Genomic DNA, 7,175 nt, shown 5'->3' on the forward strand with positions numbered 1-7,175 from the left:
AAATCAGATATGTCTAAAGCCCCTCTTTTCAACTTAGCAACAAGAACCCACATGCCTGCTAGATCATTGTCCAGAGATAGTTCCTTCTTTGCCTCATCAAACTTTTTCTTGTACTCCTCTTCAAGAAGCTCCTTCTCTGCCAAAGCAGCCTCCCTCGTCAGATGCTCATATTTCATCTTTTCAATTTTACCTTCCAGCCAAAGTACATCATCAAAGTTGATTGGCCTTAATGTCAACAAGGAAAGCATAAAACACAAGTAGTTTGCATATAGCCATCTAATGAACATGCATGCTATCTCTATGAAGTAGAATTACAGGAAGGATGTAGCAGAAAATTTGGTGAAAGGTCAGTAACCAAACCATAAATATTGTATGTTGAAGAGTATGTACTGCACAAGGGGCTCAAATACACAAAGTGGAAGAACATTATCAGTAAAAGAACCTTGGACTGAAAGTTGTTGCTCAACGCGAAAAACTTTTTCTTGTAAATCGTTGATTTCCACATTCTGCAATTAGCATGATTTTTTAGACCAAACTTTTGTCATCTTGAAGAATTTAAATTGAAAATAAAAATAGAGAGAGAGGACCTTCTGTAGTAGCTGCTCCTAGAGGACACGATTATCAGCTGACTTTAACTGTCCCATAAACACAAACAATTATTAAAACACTATTTCAAGATATTTGAGTTTCATGGAATCACAGTACAAGTTCAAGAAGAAGATTACCTCTAACTCAAAAGCCTTCTCACTGCACTGAGTTGTTAATTTTGTAATAATATGTTTTCACGAAACCAGGCGTGTTAGTATTGGAGAGAAAAATTGCAGGAACCACTAAGACAGGCATCGATATCACTATATGCTGGACATATCACCTGTTGCATATCCATCATGGATGCATTAGCAACTGATGCCTCACCACTTTTCCAGGGCCCTCATATATCTCCTGACAACCATTATTCTTTAATTCTTCCACGCTTGACATAGCCAACCTTCATTGCAAGCTTAGCAGGGACTTCTCGGCCTTCCTCCGTTGCCGCACTTGCTCCACCTTGTCCATCATGTCATTAGTCACCGACGGCTCAACCCACACCTACATGCTGACATAGGTGTGCAGATACGGGAACGTATGCAGCCACATCGGCACATGCTCCATCCCAGTCTCCCTCCCCACCACCGCTAGGCTGGCAGAGGGATGCGGCTGCAAGCATCAAACGGGGAACCTTGGCAGCAGCTACGCCCTGCTCAGCTTGAATGAAACTCCCAAGGATTATGTATTAAAATTTGTAGCTATCGAACCAAAGGAAAACATCACCACTGCAGAAAACCCACCACGTTCCCATAAAGAATAAAATACATCCCCACATGCCACTATTAGCTTAAGCCTAATTATATAAAACCACAACTAGAAAGACATGCTATACACATACTTCCTATACTCAAGTAGAAACATTATAGTTTTGTCCGAAGGAACAAAAAAAGATTGAAGTACTGAACCCACCTTGTTTCTGGGACTGGTCAAAATAAAGAAGAAAGGCTCTCCAGTCATGCGCCTTCTCCCTTTGCCCAGGTTTATTGCTGCCATCAAGTTCATGTTTCCTTGCAACAGCAGGGTGGAAAGGGCCATAAACAAAGCCACTTTGTTCACTCTACCCAAGCAGGCTCCACACAACTAATTTGCAATTCATCAAGACATCACCAGGTTTTGTTATACCAAACAAGTCTCAATAAGAAACAATTAAAAACTGATACAAAGGCAAAAAGGCTAACCCCTGACAATGTTTTTAACTTAGGGATGTTTCAAGATGACAACATTCATCATGATTTTGACTCCCTACTTTTCCTTGTCTCAAGCACCTCGCCTACAGAACTAACGCTCTGAAATATGATCGGATAATATTAATATAATTAAGAACTAAACAATTGCTGCAAGTAGCTCGTGAGTTGTGTATGGAATTGCCATTCTAATTTTATGTAAATGTATGCTCCAATAAAACAAACCTTGAACCAAGGAACCAATGAACTCAGGTGATGCTTTTCAGTTTCTCAGTGTGTCAGACAACTGTTATGCAGACAATCTTTCGAATTGTTAGACAGTCGAATCAGTTTTTCGGACAAGTATTACGCAGACAAACTATCACACGGTTAGCCCAAACGGTTATGCACACAATCTGTTCTTCTCAGTTTCGCACACTTATTCCATTCACACAAAAGCATCACCTGAGTTCATACAATTCAGTTCAGACACATAGAATTCACCATCAGTTCTGCAGGCGTGAAGCAGCATATATGCAGTGTTTGGTACCAGCTAGCAGAAGCAGGTGTGAAGCAACATCTAGCTCAAACAACATATATGCAGTAGTACTTGGCTTCAGTTGTAGCAGCCGGTGTCCATGGAAGTATGGGGTAGAGAGATCCATAGATAACAACTTGTTCGGCTATAAACAAATAAATAGATAGCATCAGTTAACTCAAATAGTAGAGAAGTAATTTACCTGATGATTTGAGGCCATCATGACATGCCACACGACAAGTCGAAACTATAATAAAATAATCTCACTAATGCAATCAACTTAAACACGCCTCTAGCATATAAAAATGTAAGATATAGAGGCTACTTAAACAACTACTAATTGAACAAACACTTACAAGCGCCATCTTGATGAAAAGCTTAGCTTCGCTCGATCTCAAATCTGCACAACAACAACAAATAAAATCAGTGACATCAAACATGAACAGGCGAACAACAAAAATCAAGAAAATCAAAAGAATTCTCTCGCTAAGAGGTGGGGGTAAGGTCAACAACGAAAATTACCCCACTTAGGAGAGCAAAGAAATTTGTGCCACGCATGCATGCATAAATCTTGAGGGAAATCCTTGACGCAAATAAAGGATGCCATCAGTGGCCGCACAGGAAAGAATCGAGTTCTAGGGATCCTCCTCCTGATGCACATACACGAGGATACCGTTTGATTGTGAAGACAAACTCTGGACCCAAATCTACATAAAAGGAAGACAAATGTTTTAGGTTCTCTGAAATTTCACAGCTCACAGCGACAAATGCATCAAATGTGTTGTTGTGCAATTTCACCTAGTGGTATGGAGGCACGGATAGACTGCAAATCGAAGGAAGATAGGGAGAAGACGATTACCTTGGTGGAGTCCATCTCAATTACAGAAAAGGCTCATCACTCTCCTAGTCTCCCCCACTCATCTCTCCTGCCCCGCCACAACCCAGCGATGGCCTAGTGCGCTGCCGCGGCCTCCACAACCACCACTTTTGCGTCGAGCCGTCTATCGGCCTACACGGCTCGGCCGCGGGGCCCTCCTCAAGTCCTTGCTCATGCATTTCTTACAGTCCAGCGCGAGATCCATGTGAGGAGGCACACGGTGCTGGCGGATGCGGGTGTCATGCCCCCGAATGCTTCCAGGGACAGGGAGCAGATCCTAAGGCGAGGCCGTCAATGGGGTCGCGCTGGCCTGGACGATGGCGACGAGCGCCCAGGCGGCGCGCGCGTATGGTGGGGCTCGTGCCCGCGTGGAGGAATCAAACGACGAGGGCGCGTGCGAGTCAAGCGGAGAGAGGAAAAGAGGTGAGGCGGAGAAGGGCTCAGCGGCTATGAAGAGGCGATCGTCAGGGGCTCTCGCGACGGGAATCTCGCGATGCAGGACATACCCGCATGCGGGGGCACGACAGGGGCCTAGAAGGTGGGGGAGGAGGGTGGGGGCGGATCCTCGGCCACCTGGGATCTACGCGCGCCATCGACGTCGTGGGGAGGTGTCACACCCGGTTTTGAAGGTAAACCGAATGTGAACCATGTACGTGCCAGGATCAGAAATTCACGTACACAACGATTACATAAATGACTCATCATAGCACAATGCTTCGAATTACAATAAAGAGTAAGTAATAATATTAAAGACTAGAGTCATTTACATAATATGAATCAAAGTACACAGAATAGAAACGTAACCAACGTAAATAAACCCACCACAGGCAGCTGACTGGGGGAGGTCGCTAGCCTAATCCTCAATCTCGTCGACGTCCTGGAACTCCTAGAGATCCGCCTCGACGCCTTCTTCTTTACCTGAGCATAGATTGCACCAAAGGCAACCTGGTGTTTTGTGAAAGCAAGGGTGAGTACACATCAACGTACTCAGCAAATGTCCCGTTTGGCTGAAGTGGACTAGCTTTATGTGGGGTTAAGGTCAAGCAGTTGCTTTTAGTTGGTCAGGTAATTATTAATAGTAGGGAGCCAAGTTTTAACATTAACCCAAGTTGTTAACCCAAAAGTACCCTTTCCAAACGGAAAGAATACCACTTACCATTACCATAATCATAATCAAAACCATCATTCTCATCACCACCTGTAATCCAAACATCTCTGATCAAGTATCACTAATCAATGGAGCTCCCTTGGCCGCTCATAACCGCGAGCACGGCTGATATATCAGTTTCATAACACTCTGCAGAGGTTGCGCACTTTACCCACAAGCCATGATTCCCTCTTGCCTCGGGCCGATCAAACCCTTAAACACTACCAAGGTGAATAGGCAGGGTCTCACTACGTAGCCTTTACAAAGATTCCCTGGGGCTGTAGCCGCCCGTTAGGTTTCCTAAATGCACCGCACTCCTCCCCAAGGGGCGAACCAAACTTGGCAGAGCGAGCCGCATACACCGAGCCCCATTAACGGCACGACGGCGAAGCGAACTACACCCCAGTTCCTCTAATTATTCAGCTAAGGGCGTCCCATTCTACCCTCATGGTTGCACTGTTTTCCCGGACGGTCATCCAACGAACAGGTCCTTACGGAGAGGCACTCGAGAAACCGCTCGAGCCCCCTAAAGTATCACCAGTCCAACATCATAATCATAGAGACAACATCGTATCATAAGTGTTCACATCATGGTCATTGATTAAAGTAAAGCAATAGCATGAAGCTAACCATAAAAACCCAAAAGGTAATCAAGGACAAGGTAAATACAAAGCTAGTCAATCCTTAGGTTGATCATGGTATGCGGGTTGATGAATTATAAAGTAAATGGGACATAATAGGTCAGAGGACACTTGCCTTCACCAAACAGATGCTCAGAATCTTCAGCCTTGTAGAACTCGAAGAGCTGGGTCATTTGGTCGTTGAAGCTTGACCGTCGATTCCTCGAAGCTCAGAAACGAACTGCGATCTAATCGCAACGCGACGTGAAGACGAACAGGCACAAGCAAACAAACATATACATATGCATAAGAACATTACACCATACAAGATAAAAATGTTATAAAAGAGAGCAATATAAAATAGAGAGCGCCTCTACGGTTACGCGAGGAAAAGAACCACGATAGTCGAAGCTACGGTCGAGGGGTTAGCGCGTTTACGTTGAACAAGTACTAATTAGAACATCCAATTCAACATAATTATATTAATTGATATTAATCAAATGTAAATTAATACTACTACTTAGTTTTGACTAACTTACTATTTTAATAGTTGACAGTTAAGCAAGTAACTTAATGAATATGAGCGATTCTAAGCGAGACGAATTAACGACGCACGACGTGCAAACACGATGTGCGCAACGCGCGGACACAAACGACTTAGCGCGCGGACAACGCGCGATACGTGCGAACGGCACGCGGCAAGGCGCGCGACACACGCGAACGGCACACGACAACGCGTGCGAACAACACGCGCGACACTCGCGAACGACACGCGACGACGTGCGCGAAACAGCACCGCGGCACGTGCGGACCGATATGCGAAACTAATAAATAAACAACGTGATTAAACTAAATAATTATTAATAAATAACATTTCAGTGAAGGTTAATCATATTGGTGACTAATTATAAATGCGCAAATCGAATTCCTAAATTAGATTTTAAAATTGAATTAACGTTCCAGTAGCCATTGGTTAAACAAACGTTTTAAATAAATTAAATAAAATGTGCAATAGTGGGTATAAATATTTCTAAATTAAGATAATATTAATACGAATTTAACAAAACTTGAATGGATCGAATCGGGTTTAAAATGCAAAAGTTATGAATGTTTTAAACCATACTGTAATTCGTGCGGACTAAATTTACGAGACTGCCATCGTCTTCTTCCTCTCATCTTCTTCCTCCCATCCATGGAAGAGAGAGGAGGGGAAGTGGAGGGGGCTGCGCAGGGAGAGGACGAGGTTGGGCTGGCCGGGGGTGGGCGCGGCCGCACGGGGCGCGAGGGGCGCGGCCACCGCTACCGGGGAGGGGTGCGCGCGGGCGTGGGGCGCGGGAGCGCGAGCGCCGCCGTCGGCCACCGCCGCCACCGCCGCCGGGGAGGGGGAAAAGGGCGTCGTCGGGGAGGGGAAACGGAGGGGGGAGGGGCGCCGCCACCGGGGAAGGTGAGGGTAGAGTGGGAGAGGCTCTGCACGGACGGGAAAACGATGAAACGAAGAAACCCTAGGTGCAACAATGGAGGTTTCTCACCGGGGAAGAAGACCCTCGCCGAAGCCGAGAGGAAATCCGTCGATTGCCAGAGACTCGGGGATCCAATCGACGAACCGAATGCACTGCGACGAAGCCCTCGACGAGACGAACGCAGCGGTACCCTCGGATTCCGCAGACGATGCACGGATTGGGAGTAATTGCTCGCCGGAGTTGTCGTCGGAGTTGGAACCGCCCCGAACTTCGTCGAGCTATACCGGGAGCTAGGGATTGGATTTAGAGAAAACGTTTCATGTTCTGGAACGGGCTCGACGAGTTGAAGCCGGACATGTATATATATAGGGTTTGGATGAGATGAAAATTCGGCTAAAATTCGGAATTTACCATTTTTAAAATTCGGAAAATCCTAGAAATCCATATTTTGTGCTCAAAATATTATATATGCTTTAAAAAATCCCAGAAAAATTCCTATAAATTTTTGGCACCTAATGAACTCAAAAAACATAATTAGAATTTCTAAAAACATTTTTAAGTTCCTCAAATAAATAGATTTTGGTTTCTAGAAAATAGAAAAATATTCCGAAAAATATGAAAATTTACCGAGCGCTTCTACAAGATATGTTAACATCTTTCAAACACATTTTGCACTTAGAAACACCATGCAACGGCATGAATGCTACAACCAAAGTGCCTCTAGGGCTCATTCCACTAGGTTTACGCTAATATAAAACAAAATAATTCTCCATTTTTAGGGA

General features: G+C 44.7%; 1 long non-coding RNA gene across 1 annotated transcript; it reads right to left on the bottom strand.

Annotated features, from left to right (window-relative positions):
* Positions 1-443: 443 nt before the first annotated feature.
* LOC109943660 (uncharacterized) lies at positions 444-816 on the bottom strand. The gene is made up of 3 exons (XR_002266710.1): positions 726-816; positions 588-635; positions 444-506 (listed from the first exon to the last, which is right to left on the bottom strand). It is a non-coding gene; the product is annotated as an uncharacterized lncRNA (long non-coding RNA).
* Between the last annotated feature and the right edge of the window lie 6,359 nt (positions 817-7,175).

Source organism: Zea mays, chromosome 1, assembly GCF_902167145.1.
Source record: "Zea mays cultivar B73 chromosome 1, Zm-B73-REFERENCE-NAM-5.0, whole genome shotgun sequence".
Classification (NCBI taxonomy): Eukaryota; Viridiplantae; Streptophyta; class Magnoliopsida; order Poales; family Poaceae; genus Zea; species Zea mays.